This window comes from Physeter macrocephalus, chromosome 9 (assembly GCF_002837175.3).
Source record: "Physeter macrocephalus isolate SW-GA chromosome 9, ASM283717v5, whole genome shotgun sequence".
Lineage (NCBI taxonomy): Eukaryota > Metazoa > Chordata > Mammalia > Artiodactyla > Physeteridae > Physeter > Physeter macrocephalus.
The window spans coordinates 77,532,820-77,552,469 of NC_041222.1; the positions used below are offsets into that span (position 1 = coordinate 77,532,820).

Here is a 19,650-nt window from a genome sequence, read left to right on the forward strand (position 1 = left end):
TAAACCCATGCACATATGGTCACCTTATTTTTGATAAAGGAGGCAAGAATATACAATGGAGGAAAGACAGCCTCTTCAATAAGTGGTGCTGGGAAAACTGGACAGCTACATGTAAAAGAATGAAATTAGAACACTCCCTAACACCATACACAAAAATAAACTCAAAATGGATTAGAGACCTAAATGTAAGACCAGACACTATAAAACTCTTAGAGGAAAACATAGGAAGAACACTCTTTGACATAAATCAAAGCAAGATCTTTTTTGATCCACCTCCTAGAGTAATGGAAAAAAAAAAACAAAAATAAGCAAATGGGACCTAATGAAACTTAAAAGCTTTTGCACAGCAAAGGAACCATAAAAAAGACGAAAAGACAACCCTCAGAATGGGAGAAAATATTTCCAAATGAGTCAACGGACAAAGGATTAATCTCCCAAATATATAAACAGCTCATGAGGCTCAATATTAAAAAAACAACCCAATCCAGAAATGGGCAGAAGACCTAAATAGACCTTTCTCCAAAGAAGACATACAGATGGCCAAGAAGCACATGAATACCTCCTCAACATCAGTAATTATTAGAGAAATGCAAATCAAAACTACAATGAGGTATCACCTCACACTAGTTAGAATGGGCATCATCAGAAAATCTACAAACAACAAATGCTGGAGAGGGTATGGAGAAAAGGGAACCCTCCTGCACTGTTGGTGGGAATGTAAATTGATACAGCCACTATGGAGAACAGTATGGAGATTCCTTAAGAAACTAAAAACAGAATTACCATACGATCCAGCAATCCCACTACTGGGCATATACCCAGAGAAAACCATAATTCAAAGACACATGCACCCCAATGTTCACTGCAGCACTATTTACAATAGCCAGGTCATGGAAGCAAACTAAATGCCCATCAACAGACGAATGGATAAAGAAGATGTGGCACATACATACAACAGAGTATTACTCAGCCATAAAAAGGAATGAAATTGGGTGATTTGTAGAGATATGGATGGATCTAGAGGCTGTCATAGAGTGAAGTAAGTCAGAAGGAAAAAACAAATATCGTATATTAATGCATATATGTGGAACCTAGAAATACTGTACAGATGAACTGACTTGCAGGACAGAAGTGGAGACACTGATGTAGAGAACAAACGTATGGACACCAAGAGGGGAAAGCGGCAGGGGGTGGGGGTGTGATGAATTGGGCGATTGGGATTGACATGTATACACTGATGTGTATAAAATGGAAGACTAATAAGAACCTGCTGTATAAAAAAATAAATAAAAGAAAATCTGGGCCCAAAAAAAAATCTGTTAAAGAGGAAAAAAAATTAAATTAAATTAAATTTAAAAAATAAATTACAACTGATGAGATGAAATTAACATATGAAAGAGACATTTTCAAGGCAAAGAAAAAATCCCAGAACTCTAGAATTGTAGCAGGCTTCAAAGATCTCGTGGAAGTCAAATTCTTTCACTCTGTAAATTAGGAGAGAAGCTCCTCAGGGAAGTTAGCTGTCTTGCATCAACTATCATCAGTCATTTCTGCCTACATTCAACAAGAAGCTGTGCCTTCCATAAATTAACAAATCTGGAGTTTTTGTCAAAAACAGCATTCTTTAAAACAATAGCATTCTTTTCAATTCATTAAACTCTATTATATATAGACAGTGTTAACATTTTTATTACTATTATTCTACCATAAATCCTTCATTGACATTATTATTATTATTATTATTCCCAATGTAACCTATACCCTTATAATCATAATCGTAAATCATTTTCCCCATAGGGAAAAGATGTGACACAAAGACAGCAAGTGCTGGGCACCTCTCCTTAGGATGGTTCATCCTCAGCATGAATTAAGTGAGAAATGAAGGGAGCTAAGTAGTTTGTCTTTTTTTTTTCCAGCTTATGAGCTGGGTATCAAGCGAGTTTTCCATACTGTGCCTTCACTATATTTGTCTAATATGTAAAATCCAAAAAAAATTAGATTTGAACATTTATGTGGAAATGTACTACCAAATCTTCTTGTTTTAAGATAGTGTAATTTCAGAATACTAATAATATAGCCCCCTTGTATCAGCACTTTACTAAAACCCTAAGAAACCTCTCAACTTTCTATGAATAACCTTTACTCTGCTTAAATGTTTTTTTTTTAAAGAAGGCCTTTACAGGGACCCAAAAGTCTGAAGCAAAAATACACTAGAAACAGTTACTACCACTTCCCGTCCTAATCAAAGTTTGGTAGAAATCCCCTATGATTTATACTATAAGTCCTCAAAGTGTGTTCTGTGGAAACCTGGGGTCCCAACACCCTTTTAGGGGGTCTACAAGGTCAAAACTATTTTTATAATAATACTAAAACATTATTAGCCTTTTTAACTATATTAGCATTTACACTAATAGTGCAAAAGCAATGGTGTGTAAAATTTCTGGCACCTTGGAACAAATTATAATGGTGGCAGCAAACTGTACTGTTATTAGTGATTTTATTTTCACCATCAAGCACCAGCAATTATAAAAGAAAAAAAGAGTCTGTTTCACTTAAGAAGGTCCCTGAAATAGTAAAAAGATATTAATTTTATTAAATCTTGGCCCTTGCATACATATTCTTTTAATGTTCTATGTGAAAAAATTGTTAAGTATGCATGAAGCATTTCTTGCTATATACTAAATTATAATGCTTGATGGCTGACTCAAGGAAAAGTGCTTCTGTAACTGAATTGAGAGCTTGAATTAGCCTTTTTCATTAAACACCACCTTTACTTAAAAGAATGACTTAGGTATTTTGGCAGAGGTTTGCTCAGAAATGAATGAAGTCTATTTGTCACTTACAGGAAACAACTGACAATCGTATTTGTTGCCAATGATAAAATTTGAGCTTTCAAGCAAAAATCAGATTTCTGGAAAACTCATATCCACCATCATGTCACAACTGGGACAGCTTCCCAATAACTTGTTTCTGATGGAATAGGTGGTGATATTGATATTAACAAACATGATTTTTTAAATATTTTATAATGAAAAGTAACTCACTGAACCAATATTTACAAATGACCAGGGCATGATGTTATAAATTCAGGCATGGGCATTAGATTCACTCTAAGTTCAGACCAATGGATTTTAACATAACATTATTAAAAAGTCCAATGTTATGATTTCAGATTCCATACTGCAACTGTCAGGGAGGAAGAAAACTTTCCTCTACCCTTCTTCTAGGTTATTCTGGCTGGTCTAAGAATTAAAGTGGCATGAGACAAATTAATAGGAGAAAAGCAAATTTAATTTCATATGTATGGGAATCCCATCCACATAAGGGGTAAGAGACCCTACATACATCAGAGTTTCAAAGACAGAAAGGTAAAATGAAGTGTATATGTCATCCTGAGCTACAGAATGGGATAGAGGCCTGGGGCTTCCAAGAACTAAGGTCATTCACAGGACAATAAGAAGAGCAGATGTCTGACAATATGATGTTTGTCTGCCATATAGATGGGGCTACTATGATAAAATTTATCTCTGGTAAGAACTCTTTTTCTGGGAAAAATCCCCAATTTAAATTCTTCTAGGTAGTTAAGGAAGGGGCAGTAGTTTCCCTTGAACAGGCAGTTTCTCAACTGCCTTTAGCTCAAAATAATCCACACTCAAAAGTGGCACATTTTGGGGAGGTTCATTCCAAACCCTTACATAACTAACTAAAAACTGTCATATGCTGAGTTTTGATGTAGTACCAAACAAGTATATCCATAATTATCTGGAGGCTATCAAAATATCCCTTCCTTTTTCAGCCATTAACTGTGTGAGGCTGGATTTCTCTCTGTATATATACTTCAACCCAAACAATATATTGCAATAGACAGAATGCAGAAGCAGATATGAGAATCCCGCTGTTTCTATTAAACCAGACATTAGAGATTTACAAAATCTAGAACGCCAGTCTTCTCACTCCTTTATTTATTCTTGAAAAATAGTCATCTTTCACTAAAAAATATGTTTATATTAACATGTAATGGGTTTATAATGATCATTTTAAGTGAATTAATAAAAATTTTGCATCTTTGCTTTAATTTATAATATATAATCCACAAAAGCTTTTCGTGGTGCTCAATAATTTTTTAAGAGTATAAAAGGGTCCTGAGACCAAACATTTGAAAGCACCTGATGTAAAGAACAAAGTATTAATATCAGATCCCTGCAAACCAAAAAGAACAAGAAGTACATTTAAAAAAATTTTTTTTAGTTTTCCTAGGAAAATTACATGAAAACTGAAAAGGAACACAATGTCAAATCAAAATTAGCTTCATTCTAAGTAACATCAATACAGAATTTTTTTTAAAAAAAGAATGCTTAGATGAAAGTGATTTTGTATATCCTGGAAACATGCAATATCTTGATCAGATAAACACATAAATATATCCATTAATAGTTTGATAGATAATATTTTTGATAGCTGTACATGACAGCCAAAGAAACATGCAATCACAAACTCAAAAACAGGTGAATAAAATACCAGCCACCACCACCATGAGGGAGACAATCCAAGGTTCTGTCAGAAGGGACAAACAGGGATACTACAGCCACTCTCCGGCAGCATCTCAGGGCACCCAGCTCAGGGTCTAGCTGTTCTAAACTAAATTACATGCTTCCAAGTCAGAACAGTAAACTAAGCTCTCACTTAGCCCCAAAAGAGCAAATGGGTCATCGTCGAATTAATCTGCAATAATGCTCCATCAGCCCCAAAGCCCCTTTTCGGCTTACTAGATCCCTTGCACTGAAGAAAAACACTAGCAATATTTCCTGAGCATTTACTATGTGCCAGGCATTGTGGGCTAAGCACTTTATATGTATTAACTCATTTAATATTCAAGATCATCTTAAGAGTATACATCATATTTATCCCCATTTTTGGAGTTGAGAAAATTGAAGCACAAAGAAGATAAATAACTTGCTCAAAGCAAAGCCAGGATTCAATCCAGCCTGTCTGGCTCTGAGGCCCAGCCCCTTAGCCACTACACTGTAGTACACAGAGGCACAGTAACCAACAATAATATATAAAGTTTAAATTCAGTGTCCACTGTTGACAATTTCTGTTGTTTACACTGAGACCTACTGCCTAAGAGAAGCTCCCAATTTGCAGAGAGCCCTCTGACAGGCTCTGTTCAACTTCCAGGTAATAAGGGGCTTTGAGCAAGAAAAGTAGATTTTGGAATGTGAAACTGTGGAAGAGATTTTTTTTTTTGTCCAAGATATAGAATATAATACAAATTAGATGATTTCACACGTCTTGAATTTCTTTTTCTTCCACTATTGAAGATAAAACCGTTATTATATAAGAATCTAGCTAGACTATTCCAAAGAGAATAATGCCTCAATTCAAGTCAACTGAAAAAGCTTTATAAAAACTACTTTTACAAAAGTTCAGATTACACTATACATTTAAATGTTTTGCAATATGGCTAATTACAAGGGTAGCTCTATGTCTATACTTTTCATTTCAGTGTTCAGAGTGAGACTGCAGTTCTAAGTATGTGTTGCAGCAATTCAAGGCAGAGTTTTGAGGTCATTAAAAATGAACCTAGGGCTTCCCTGGTGGCACAGTGGTTAAGAATCCGCCACAACTACTGAGCCTGCGCTCTAGAACCCGCGAGCCACAACTACTGAAACCCGCGCGCCTAGAGCCCGTGCTCTGCAACTACAGAAGCCACCGCAATGAGAAGCCCTCGCACCGCAACGAAGAGTAGCCCCCGCTCACCGCAACTAGAGAAAGCTCTCGCACAGCAACGAAGACCCAATGCAGCCAAAAATAAAATAAATTTTTTTTAAAAATGAACCTATAACTTCATTGTAGAAATTAATTCAAGCAAAGTGGAATGGGAAACAGAACAAGTCATGTTACAACTCAGCCTTAAGGATGAGAAATAAGGAGTGGATAAGGCACTGCTCACTATCTCACAGTAATTACATAAGAAAATGCTTACAGAGCTTTCAGGGTTTTGTTTGGTTTTAACATTTGGCACACGTTTTAAATTATGTGCCACATAAAGTGCCTTAAATAAACTACTACTTTTTTAGCCTACTGAACTGAAAACATTCCACAATACAATTACAAAAATAACACTCTGGTTTTCTCAGGGGAAAAAAAAAAGACAATTTATAAGACGAATTCAGAGGTTAACAAAGAAAGAGATAACCCGATTTACATAAAGATTCCAACACGAACATAAATGGTAAGTGAAAATGAGTGATCCAGAAGACTGTTAAAGTCCCTTCTACCTACAAACTGTCGTACATCATAAACACTACTACAATTTTGAATACCTGAAAGAAAAAAAAACACACACAGAATTAATATTGCCAAAGAAAATTTCGACTTAGTCTTACAACATATTAGGTCATCGTGAGTGCTAGACCTGCAAGCACTTGAAGAAGCTATCTTAAAATGAGAAATGGGCTTTAAGTTATCAACATTCACAACGATGTGTAAAACTCTATTCTGTGATGAGTAAATGCCCAGGGAAGGAAACGAACCAATTCAAAACTACACTGGTACTTTAAGAGACTTAAAGGCACAGGAGGGAAACAACCATTGAGCCTAGCAAGCCTTTGCGTTGGGTCGCAGGAGTCCCTGAACCCTTGCATAAAGAACCCGCAATTCAGGAAGGAAGGCTGGAGGGAAACTCTGCACTGTCATCTAGGGCAATCTGATTCAGGTTCAAATCAAACCCACAGGGCGCCAAGTTGTAAGCAGAGAACACACTTCAGGCCAAGCCACCCATTGAGAGGGAGCAAGCCCAGCCATCGCCGACGTCACACCACAGCCCACCCTGAAGCCCGGCGCACCTAGGGGGTGGGAGCTGAGGCGGCTGGGGAGGCGGGGTGTGCGCCCGGCCCTGCCCGCCGCCCCTCGGCTCCGCTCCGCACTGTACCGCAGCCATCCGCGCGGTCACCACCGAGAGAAAGGGCGAGCAGGGTAGGCGGCCGACTCTGCCCGGAGACTGCGCCGGGCACTCTCCGCGGGGACTGGAGCGGGGACGACCGAGCCTCCATGGGTGGGGGCGGGGCGTTTTCCAGAAACCGGCCAAAGGCCCCACCCATCAGGGGTTCCCCTCAAGACCCGGTCCACCCCCCGAAAGACACGGGTTACACAACCTGTCAGGTAAGGGGCGGAGGGATCGCAGAGCACAGACCGGGGCGGGCCCGGGGTCGCTCCTCCCCGGCCTCCCCAGCCCCCAGGAAACCGCGGCTGAGGAGACAAGAGGGGTGGCGGGCGGGTGGGCTGGCCGCAGCCGAGGGGCTGCCGGCCGGGACGCGCTGACGGCGGCAGGGCGCTCACCGGCTCAGGATGGGGCGCTGGCAGGGACTGGGTAAAGCTGCAGCACCCGGCTCGGCGTCGGCAGCGCGGGCGGCTGCTCTCCAGGGGCCCGGCGGATGCCTCGCCGCCCGCCGCCGGGTGTTTTCATACAAACCCCGGTGACAGAAACGAAGGAGGCGGCGGCGGCGGCGGCGGCGGCGGCGGCGGAACCTGCCCGCATCCCGGGCAACGTCAGCGCGGCGCCCCGCCCACCGCACTCCTCGGCTAGCCGGCTCGCGCGCGCCGGGAGGGAGGGAGGGCGGGGCGGGGCGCGCGCCGCGGGGAGGGCGGGGCGCGCGCCGCGGGGAGGGCGGGGCGCGCGCCGCGGGGAGGGCGGGGTTGGGGGTGTTGGGGGGCGCGCGTGGAGAAGGAGGGAGCGCGCGCAGTGGGGAGGGCGGGGCGCACGCGCCGTTGTTTGGGGGCGGGGAAGGCCGGGCCGAGAGTCTGGAGCAGGGCTTGTGCACGACGACGGCTGTGGTCCCCTGCAGCTGTCGGCCTACCCAACCAAATGGGTCTTCGGGCGGCTGCCCGTGTCCCGCAGGTCACCTTCCTGTACGCTCCCAGTTAGAGACAACGCCTTTTTCCAGAACTAAGCCGGAGCCCACGCCTACCCTCTTAGGAGGCTTTTAGCAGCACCGGACCAGCACCATGCCACCCCGGTACCTCCCACCCACGTGGTACCGTGGTGGCATTGGACCCTGCGGACCGCGGTAAAACTTAGCCTTTTCCTCACCTCAAGGACAGTCCATAATAAGAAGGTGAAGACAAGCCGGTATCACACCTGGGCTCCCAGAACACAACGAAATTCCACTCTGTGGCCCTGCCTTAGTAAATCAGATACCTAGTGCTGCAGCGAACAAAATAGCATGCTGATTTATTTTTTGCCTTTTTTTGTAATGTGCGTACATATAGTCACAAAAATGGTAATGCTAAATGGGCCACTGAAGGCAGAGACGGAATGTTTTATCTGAGCCAAAGTAATGTGTCAGAAAGGTAAAGTAATGTGTCAGAAAGGTAAAGTACTGATACACCCCCTTCTGTTTTGACTGCATGTAAACGCACTATAATATATTCTTAATGCTGCCATTTACTTTTTTTCAAGAGCATGGATCATGTTTGCTGCTGTTTATAGTAGCTGTTCAGGAATGTAAAATTATTACAACCAGTTAGGGGAATAAATTGAGAGCTGTGAGGTTTTAGTTTTGTTTTCTTAATCATCAAGTTTAAAAGAAATTAAGCAAGTGTGAAGGTCATTCAAAAGGTAACCCGAGGTGCAGCACGTGTGCTTTCTGCAGTTTGCCCTTGACAGATGTCTTTACTCCGATAAACAAGAGACTGCCATTTTATAAATGCCACGGTTTCCTTGACTGTGAGCACCAAAAGTCAGGGTACAGTATTTTAAATAATTTTAAAACAACTACCACCCCAAACCACCCAGGCTGAAAAGCATTATCTGAGAACACCTAATTATCTAAATATTTAACACTTTACAGAAATTAAATGTATGTAATATACATGAAACTTTATTCAAAGAGCATGTTCCTAAATGAATTAACCTACAATGTAGAAATATAGATAAAAATGTGAATGTGTGTTTTTGCACAATTTGCATTCAACTTTAACAAAGCATTGTTAGTGTGGTTCAATGGCCAGGACACAGACCCAGTAGGTTAACCTACACAACTAAGTAAAATGCAGAACCAATCCCTGTTGTTCCCTCAGCTTTGTCAGCACACCCTATTATGATACATAAAACTCGTTGTAAATAATTGTATGATGTAGACCAGAGTCTGACCATACAGTGATATTCATTTAACTGGGATTCTTCAAATCAGTCTAGCCTATACCTTGTAAGTATTCAATAAATGTTTGATTATTTTAACTTTGGACTAGACTGGGAGAGAAGGGTGAGCGTTGGAGCCCAACTATCTCTTTCTCCTCTTTTGGTGATTTCCTTACCTCCATACCTTTATTAGAGAAATATACAAAATGCCACAAACGTTATCACGAAACTTTATAGCCATAAGGTTTAGAATAATAGTGGTCCTCTCAAAGTCTACAGTCATTTCCATCTGGAACCATAAATGTCAGAGGCACAAGCTCAATCATGAAATTTCTGATACATATCCAATCTTCTGGAACTGTAACAATCATCAATTTATTGAGCACCTTCTATGTGCCAGACACAATCCTCCTGAAATCTTCTGAGGAGTTAAACAAATGATAATGCTCAACAAAATACCTAACAGCTGTTATGTGTCAAACTAAAAGGTTTCCCTTAAAAAAACATGGAGCAGAAGTGCAGCAAGAGCAACCTGAGCTGAACCTAAACAAAAATGCTGGTTCTGGGGGCAAAACCCTTTTACAGTGGCAAATGGTTTCCAGTGGTCAGGTGGTAGATCGAATGATATACGATTCAGGGTCAGAAAAACTGAGTTTAACGATCCATTATCTGTAAACCACTATACTCTCACTTTCTTTATTTGTGAAATGAACTTAAATATTCCTGCCAAATCTGACATTTGAAAATTTGACATACCCTTTGATCCACTTAACGAAATGTATCCTAAGGAAATAACCAGGGAAGTGGCAGAGATTTTAGCTAAAAGAATGATTATCCCAGAGTGGTATTATAAACCATCTTAAGTGTTCAAGAGAAGGCACCTGAATAAACATATTATTGTACATCCATGCAATAGATGACTAGGAAGCCATTAAAAATGATGTGGTAGAGGAGGAGTTTTTAACCTGGGGCCCAAAAGGTTTCATTCATGAATAGCTGTGGATTTACCTTGAGGCTAATGGAGTGAGCAGTGAAGAGAGCTCTCATAGCCCCCCACTTGTGCAGGCGCCTGTGAGTGCTGAATTGCTGAGAGTTAAAGAATTTTCTAGGCATGAAGGGGAAACCAAGTTGCAATCAAAAAGGATTTCTACGTAGCATTTCTGGTAAATTCCTAAACAGATCTCATTTAAAAAGCACCTGAATCTCCAAGTCTCCAGCAAGATATTGTAATTTCTCATTCTAAAGAAATACATTTATATATAATTTTGTGTTTTTCCTTTTAGAGGGCTCCCCACAGTGTGAGAAGGAGGGAACTTCCCATCATTTTCATGTCAATTTCTCAATCCTACAATCTAGACAAGTGGTTTTTTTTGTTTTGTTCTTAATAACCAAAATAATAAATTTTTAACAGAAATCACAAACACTAAAAGTACTCTTTATTTCTATGTAATAAAACTGTTTAGCATTTCCAAATGACTAATAATTAACTGATTTGAAAACATTAAAGAAATAGTTTCATACCAGCTAATCATTAATTAGATTGAAATTTTTTAATGGGGAGTCAAAATTAAATTCACTTTCTCATATTTAAGAAATCCTTCAGTGTCTGATATATAGTTAAATGAGAAAAGCAAGTTGTTGAACTGTATGGATTGTACGAAGAAATTCGTATTTTTTAAAAATCAATACTACAGAAATTATTATGCATTTATAGTTTCATAAATAGGGTTCTATAAGGGAAAATACCATTCTACTTACTAGAAATACTTGGGGCCAGGTTGGGGTAGGCGCTGCCATTTTATATATTTTGCATTATTTAAATGTTTTAAAAGTAAGCATGCAACCTAAGAAAAAATAAAGTTGAAAACAAAAAAATAAAATAGGGTCTCCAAAATCATATAAACTTCAAATCCCATAAATCCTAAATTTTAATTGTGTAATTGCATAGCTGCTTCTTTTGGGGTTTAGGGAGTATAGCTTTCATTAGATTTTTTTTTTTTTTAATAAATTTATTTATTTATTTTTGGCTGTGTTGGGTCTTCGTTGCTGTGTGTGGGCTTTCTCCAGTTGCGGAGAGTGCGGGCCACTCACTGTCGCAGCCTCTCCCATTGCGGAGCACAGGCTCCAGACGCGCAGGCTCAGTAGTTGTGGCTCACGGGCCTAGGCGCTCCGCGGCATGTGGGATCTTCCCGGACCGGGGCACGAACCCCTGTCCCCTGCACTGTCAGGTGGATTCTTAACCACTGCGCCACCAGGGAAGCCCCATTAGATTCTTAAAGAGGTCCAATTACAAAAGGATTAAGATCATGGTTTAAGAGGAATACACTTAATGACACATAAACATATTCATGATACATTGTTTTGTAAGTTAGCAGATTACATGCAACATGATTCCATTTTTATAAAAACATGTCTTTATATGTATAAAAACAAGACTGGAACATTAAAGTTTTAACAAGTTATCACTTGATAATGGAATTATAGTTCATTTAAAATTTATTCTTTTTATTTCTCAATGGTTCAACTTTCTGCAATAAAAATATATTTTAACAAAAAGGTTACATTGTTTAAGTTATCATAACTAATTTTGAAAGTTGTTGAGCAGATTAGAAGTTATATGTAGGCTTCCTTGGTGGTGCAGTGGTTAAGAATCCACCTGCCAATGCAGGGGACATGGGTTCGAGCCCTGGTCGGGTAAGATCCCACATGCGGCAGAGCAACTAAGCCCGTGCACCACAACTACTGAGCCCGCGCACCTAGAACTTGTGCTCCACAACAAGAGAAGCCACCGCAGTGAGAAGTTTGTGCACCGCAACAAAGAGTAGGCCCTGCTCGCCGCAACTAGAGAAAGCCCGCATGCAGCAATGAAGACCCAACGCAGCCAAAAATAAATAAATTTTTTTAAAAAGGTATAGAATATGTAAAAGTAGGTTGTAAATCATAAGGTCCCTACAAAGGTTAATTATTGTTTTCCTGGCTTTAAAGTAGCCATGGAACATGGGCACCAATAGACTGCATTAGCCTGAAACCAAAGGCAACCATTGTGAAGTCTCATTTATATATTACTCTCTTCTGTCACAATTGACTTTTTGGACAACACCTTTTAAAACAAGAGTTAATGCAAATGTGAAAGATCTGGATTTTTTTTAACTACAAAGAGAAGTCATGCAGAATTATCTTCAGTTTAAAAATAAATAATTTTTTATGAATTATTGAAGAAACATTATTTCCTATTTTTAGATATGTGAAATTTGGGCATACCTTTATACTCTTAGGGCTAGACTGGACTTTGATTCCTCTCATCACAATGAGATGGAAATTTCAGGACAATAATCAATCAAATTATTTGTTCTCTATCTGTATCAGTCCCCAGGTTCAAGATCCAGATCTTGGAGAGAGCACAGCAGTGACTCACAGAGATGATGGTGAAGTCTCTGTGGTACTGTGCTGGCAGAACTTGCTGGAAATCTGTCCTTTGGAACTTACTAGAACTCCATCATCTAGGATGCTGGGGAAAGCTCTTCATGGGGAGGCATCCCACCGAGACACTCCACTATGAAACTGCCTGAAGGGGTGCCAGCTGCTGGCTACTGGGTGCCATGCATTGGAGAAGTCACCGACTGGGACTTAATGTTGGTCTTCACTGTTTGCAGGTTAGACACTCAGAAGTAGTGTCAGCCAAGTCAGCCTTAGTAAGCATAAGCCACGTTGCTGAGCCCATGCATAGCCTCTATCCCAACCACTGCAGCCACTTTGCTCAGGGGTCCACTGAGCAAACACTGCGGTGGCTGGGGAAAGTGACTGACATCTCAGAGAGCATCATTTTGTCTATCTGGTAATTAACCTTCCCTGCAGTAGATGCCCTTATGTGGGCTTTCATGTGGAGCACAAATATTTTCACGGTTTGTGCCCATTCAGAGAGGTCCATCCACATAACCTCCTTTGCAAACTTCCTCGTCACCAATCTCTCAATCCCATTTCTTCCAAGTCCCTAACTCACCAGCCCAACAATTGGCAACTGCCCAAGAAGCAGCGTAGATCCATACCTATTGATCAAAATTCTGCCCATTGGAAGGATTTTCCTTCACTGTTGTCCTTCAGGATCACCCCTGTGTGGGCTGTAATGCTGCAGCCGTCTACCTTTGTATGGTGCCAGCATATTTATAGACCCATCAGTAAACCAAGTTTGATTTTTTTCTTCCTCAGACAGCTGGTCATATATACAGTGTCCCCCAAAATATCTAGGTATTATTATCTGTAGTGCTTTCAGTCTTCCTTCTAGGTGGGAATCTTTGATTTGCCAAAGGACTCTAGACCTGTGATTCCTCCCTGAGAAACTGAGACTTAATGAGCTTTAATTCTGGGACACTGGTAAAAATACTTTTACAACTTCCTTTTGCATTGTTTAAAATTCAAAGTGACGGGCTTACGCCTTAACTATTTATAAAGAAATGCATGTCAAAAAAGTAAGAAAACAGGGCTTCCCTGGTGGCACAGTGGTTGGGAGTCCGCCTGCCGATGCAGGGGACGCGGGTTCGTGCCCTGGTCCGGGAGGATCCCACATGCCGCGGAGCGGCAGGGCCCGTGAGCCATGGCTGCTGAGCCTGCGCGTCCGGAGCCCGTGCTCCGCAGCGGGAGAGGCCACAACAGTGAGAGGCCCGCGTACCGCAAAAAAAAAGTAAGAAAACAGGATTCATAAATAAGAGGGATTTTAACCAAAGGATTAGTGGATATTGCTCAAAGAGACATGAAAATATCTTACAGGGAAAGACTCAGTGGCTCTGGCCTGCATTGCTTATGAACAATGGTCATGATATGCTAGTATATTTTTCCTATAAGAAATGAAAAATTGCTACTTGGCTAGAGCCAGCCATTTCAGGCTCCATTTGGAGATTTTCCCAAGAATCTTGCACAACACAGAACAGCATAGAAGGAATGCTTTATTTCTCTGGAAATTCATTTCTCTTGATACCTGTGGAAGGCAGAATCATGCCCCCTCCCCAAAGATACCCACATCCTAATCCCCAGAACCTATGAATATATTACTTTACATGGCAAAGAGACTTTTCAGATTTTATTAAATCAAGGACCTTAAAATAGAAAGATTATTCTGGATTATCTGGATTATTCTGAATTATCTGGGCCCAATCTAATCACATGAGACCTTAAAAGCAGAGAGTCTTTCCTGGCTGTGGTCAGAGGAAGATGTGACTATAGAGGACAGATCAGACAGGTGCAACATTGCTAGCTTTGAAGGTGGAGAGAGGAGGCCATAAGCCAAGAAATGCAGTGGCCTCCAGAAGCTGAAAAAGGAAAGGAAAGGGAATCTCCCCAGACTCTAGAAAGGAATGCACCCCTGTCAAAATTTTAATTTTAGCCCAGTAAGACCTGTATTGGACTTCTAATCTACAGAACTGTAATATAATTAACGTGTGTTATTCTAAGCCACTGTGATTATGGTAATTTGTTACAGCAGCAATAGAAAACTAATACCACCTCCATGTTGGTTATCCATAAGTAATGAGAACTACTCTGTCTACTTGACTTCTTAAATACACATAACCTACTCAATTCTAAATGTGATTGTGCTGGGGTTTTTTTCTTTTGAACTTTCCAGACAGAAAATGTAGATATGTTTCTTACTTCTGAATTGGAGGAAGTCTCATTATTATGCAATTATCATCTTACCGACTCCCAACCTTCACCCCCAAAGTCAGGATAGTTCATTCTCTAAATGAAGGTATTCTTACAGTAGCCTGCATACACCAGGACTTAATTCATGTTTGCTGATGATTATGACAATAGTAATGACCATAGATGAGAAGCTTTCTCTAACCATAAAGGAAAATAATGCATAAAAACAAAACAACAATGAAAGACTTTTTAAGAATATTTTAATAGAAGGAAAATGTTTGAGCTCTATTTCCATATATAAACCAAAAATCTGCTCTTTAAATTAGCTGTTACACTTTACAAATATGCTTGCATAGGCTCAGAGTGTCTCTGAAAAACAAACAAGGAACTGATAACAGTGGTTGCCTCTGGGGAGAACCGGTAGACTGTGGCAGAGAGACTTACATTTATTGAGCACCATATTATGCTTTTAGATTATACTGTATGCATGTAGTATCTAGTAAAATAACTACTTGATTTTTTTTAATTTGAAGCCTTTACATTACCTTTTATTTAGAATTTTATATAGAGAAAAGGCCTTTCATCTAGAGATTAGCCTGTACCCAGGTATTACAGATACAGAAACTGTGATGAGAACCAGTCAAATGTCATTACATTGCAAACTCAAAGTTTAAAACCTCCTCTTAAAAAAAAAAGTCATGTGGAAGAAAAAAAAAAAGTCATGTGGAAGAAAAAAAAAAAGTCATGTGTATGTGGATGACCATGTGTGTTTGTATAAATGGCTAGACTATACACCAGAAGTAATAGTGACTGTCTTTGGGTGGTGGATAAAGTGATTTTCATTTTCTTCTTTTTGCTTTTCTAATTTTCTAAAAATTTTAAGGGACATCAGGTCACTTTTGTAATTAGAAGAACCATTTTAATAGACAGAAACGTCCCATGACTTGAGCTTAGCTCACCTGACTGACTACCTTTTCCAGTTTCCTTGTAGCAAAGAGAAAGTTTCCCAGGTGCACCACGTAAGAGAGAGCTATCAGAGAGGAAAGTGTGCTGACCACCCTGATCGAAATCTCAGAAGCGCAGTTCCTCACTGATGAGTCTAGTCTTCAACATGGTAAATCAGGAAGTTCGAATTTTCAGTCGGTGCATCGCAACTTTATCAGTTAATAGGAAGCTGATTGAAGTTAACTAAACTCACAAGTGGCCAAATTATGCCCAGAAAAATAAACTGTTAACTTTAATAAGGGATGTGCTTTTCTGGCAAACAAAACCTCTGGCCTACTATTTTTGAAAGTTTTTTTTAGTGGTGGTATGCTTTCTCTAAGCAACTGTTTTGTTTTGGGCTCTGTGTGTGTGTGTGTGTGTGTGTGTGTGTGTGTGTGTGTGTGTGTGTGTGTGTGTGACCAATATGTAAAACAGAGAAAATGAAGCTGCTCCTGTTGAAGACAGATGAAAGGGCTGCTCAGCCTGGTGTGATGTTCTCCTCTTTCCCCAGATGTCCTCCAGAACAGTTCCTTAGAAGCCCCAGGACTTGAAGGAATACCATCTGACACCAATTCATCTACTGGTACCAAATAAATAAGCAGAAGGTTGCTTAGTGAGCATAGACCTGAAGGAAGGAGACTTGGAGGAATACTCCATCCAGGTTCTGGGAAATGTCTGGTGAGTTTTCCCAGTTCCATACAACACATGCCTCTCTGAGAGATGGGAATGTACATTTTCCTGACAGATAGGCTCTCTTTGCTTCTAGCAGTGCTGGACAGTGGTGGACTGGTAAACCAACTCTCTGAAAACTAAACAAAACTAGCAAACAAAAATCCATTGTCTATAGCAACTGCCAATTTCTGTGGTATAAACATTCCCACTGTGGCTGATTTCAAGGGACCAACAGAATTTACCTGAATATTTAACAATCAGTTCTGTAAAACCCATACTGCCAACTCCAGTGGAACACTGCTATATGTGTGCTCCATGCCAAACACAGTTTAGTAGGCTATAGCTTTCTTTGCTAATATTCCTTGTCTTGATGATATATGTAGGTCAGCGATATAAAATTTAGAGGTTTCCTGAATCTCTAATAGTCACACATCTACAAACCATCTCTGGATTGTTTCTGCCAAAGGTAAATCTACTTGTCATGTGTTCATTCTTTCTTGTTTTATTCAGAGGGCAACCAAATTCTGAAAGTTTCACTATTTATTGACAGCAGTGATTCTGACAAACTGTAGCCATCTCTTTGGCCTGGTGATGATTTCATACCTTACAGGCCTTTTCCTCCCTTATGAATCATGCTTCTGTTTATTCCTGGAAGTGTAATGGACAATTTTTAATAAATGCTGTGTTCATACAGCCACAGAAGAATGGACCTGAACAAATAATTGAGTTAGTCTCTCTTACTATTTATTATCCATATGTTCTGGTTTCTTACTGAGGGCCTGCATGACCAGTTCTGCTTTCCAGGATAAGGTCGCTACTGATCTAGTTTTTTGCAGATTACCATCTTGCACAGAACCATAAACACTGTAAAATATTTCTATTCACCTCCTAGGCAATGTTAGCTAGTGTCGACTGAAAAAAAAACAAAGCACAACCTAAAAGTTGAGAGTTATGTTTTATTCGACAGACATTCAACTTAAACTTGGGAGACAGGACTCTCAGATCTCTCTGAGGGACCTCTCTGAAGAGGCAAGGGGAGATGCCAGGATGTATAGGAGCTTTTGCAACAAAGACCAGGTAGTGGGAACATCAAAAGATTACTGTTAAGAGATATGGGAACATATGTATATGTATAACTGATTCACTTTGTTGTAAAGCAGAAACTAACACACCATTGTAAAGCAATTATACTCCAATAAAGATGTTAAAAAAAAGATTACTGTTAATTAAAGAAAACCAGATATCTCAAGTTAAGGAATTTAGTGCTTTTCTATGTATAGGAAGATGCAAGGGTCTGGGCTCATTGAAATCATTCCTTTGATATGCACCTCAGCGATCTGCCGCCAGTATTCTGCTTTTCTCCATCCTGAATCACCTCAGGGTGCACAGTTGGGGGTGACTGCAGTGGCTCAGGGCTTGGCAGTGGGCAGCCTGTTTCTCTCCATCCTGAGTTCCCTCAGGGCTCACAGTCAGGGGGGCTGTAATGTGATGGCTTGATGGCTGAAACATCCTTTGTTTGCTGATATGGCAGGGAACATTTCTCATTCACACTAACCTGAGTGGCTGATGTGAAATAAAGAAAACTTAAAATAAATGCCTACCCCAGATACCTCTGACTGCAGGTTCATCAAGTTCCCTGAAATTCTCAGCCTGGGAGTCACTCCTTTAAGGCAAATTCAAATTCTCCAAAGGAACTTAGAGCTATGAAATATTTAATTTATGAGGGAGATGCCTTAGCAGTTAGAAATATAATTTTTAGATATTTATGAGTTTAATGAAAAGAAAATAGGCCACGAAAGACAGATTACCATGAAGGAACGGGAGAAAGGTTCAGAGCTTGGAAGAATGCTATGTGTGGGCTCTGGGCAGAGCAAAACACAGTGAGCTTTGAAAGTGAGTAGAAGTCCACAGTAATGGGAGGTGAATTACTCGAAGACAGGCTATAATTCTGTGACTTTTCTTGTCCTCTCTAGCTGGCTTTGATTCTAGCACATACATGATTCCGGAAAACAAAATGCAGCATTCCCTTTTCTAATTGAAGTACCTTCAGTTCCCTTGGCATTGCATCCGAAATTGAAAAGTGGCTAAGAACACTATGAAGATGTACCAGCCAGTACAGAGCTCTTCCCTCTATGAATTAGCAGCAATCATGAGTATTAGTCAACAGAGTGTGCCTGGAAGGCCCCCAGAGTGTAATGGGATCAGGTATCACTAATGATTACAGGAAGATGAAAGCAGACAGTAGCTAAAGGAGGAATTTGAGCTGAGGCAGGCAGCCTGAAGCAACTGGAAAGCCAAGTCATTACATGTGCAAAATCAATCCTTCTGTTCAGTCTTTGGGAGACTCCCCTATTGCCAAGAAGGGTTTAATTCAATAGCAAAGAGCTGTGGGGAAAAGGCTTGTGCAACCTTGAGCCTGGCTGGATATCTTTAGCTCTAAAGCAAAGTTATTTTGGGAGGATCATCATAATTCGCTTGCTTCAGCAATAAACGCATCCAGGATATGCTCCCTGAAACTCAAAGGAATGCTCTGTCTCACATCCTGTGTTTCTGCATGTAACTTTCCTTGAACTTTACTACTGCTCCCTACCTCCATCTCTCCCCGCTTCCCACCGTAAGCTCTCTTCTCCCTAAATTGGATAAGAGCATTGTGAAAGGACCTTAAGCTGCGGAAGAGGAGCCATCTCTAAATGGAGCTATGAGGAGAAACTCCAATTCAGTGTGTGCCCTTGGGTAAGCCATGCCACCTCTCTGAGCCTTGGTTCCCTCTTTTCTAAAACTGAAGTTCTGGAAAACAAACGAACTGCAGGGCTGGACTAAACAATCTCTAAGGTATTATTCCAAACAAGTGTGCCAGCTAACATAAATGTGACCAGAACAGCTTACAGGCAAGCTGACAGTCATCTGGTTGCCCCTGTCTAGCCACACTAGCATGTAGAGGTATTGAACCCCTTGGCCTTTAGGGCAGCTGGAGCCCCTAAGTCTGCCACTTACAGATGCAAACCTCCCAATCCCTTTTGGTATGCAATATATATACCGATTTCTATGGAAAACACTAGAAATCATTAAGATCCCTTTCAGAGCTAACATTCTGTGAATCTGTAAATGTGGCATTTGCATTTCCCAGAGGGAGAGCTTCCAAAACCCTCAGGAAATATGCCTGGGAGGCCATGAAAAAGATCAGATTAAGGTTTTCTTTGGAGAGTCTCAAAAATACA

At 40.6% G+C, this 19,650-nt stretch overlaps 1 protein-coding gene and 1 long non-coding RNA gene across 7 annotated transcripts in view; one reads left to right on the top strand and one right to left on the bottom strand.

The window, feature by feature from the left end:
• Positions 1-7,489, bottom strand: part of AGTPBP1 (ATP/GTP binding carboxypeptidase 1) — a 181,559-nt gene extending 174,070 nt beyond the window's left edge. For all 6 annotated transcript variants that reach the window (XM_028494101.2, XM_024132913.3, XM_028494099.2 and 3 more), the window contains exon 1: positions 7,342-7,489. The gene's annotated coding sequence lies outside the window, so the exon portion shown is untranslated. The remainder of the gene's footprint in view (positions 1-7,341) is intronic.
• A 5,131-nt stretch (positions 7,490-12,620) lies between these two features.
• LOC114486897 (uncharacterized) overlaps positions 12,621-19,650 on the top strand; it is a 31,473-nt gene continuing 24,443 nt past the window's right edge. The window contains exons 1-2 of the long non-coding RNA XR_003681294.2: positions 12,621-12,795; positions 16,272-16,438. This is a non-coding gene — a long non-coding RNA (uncharacterized lncRNA). The remainder of the gene's footprint in view (positions 12,796-16,271; positions 16,439-19,650) is intronic.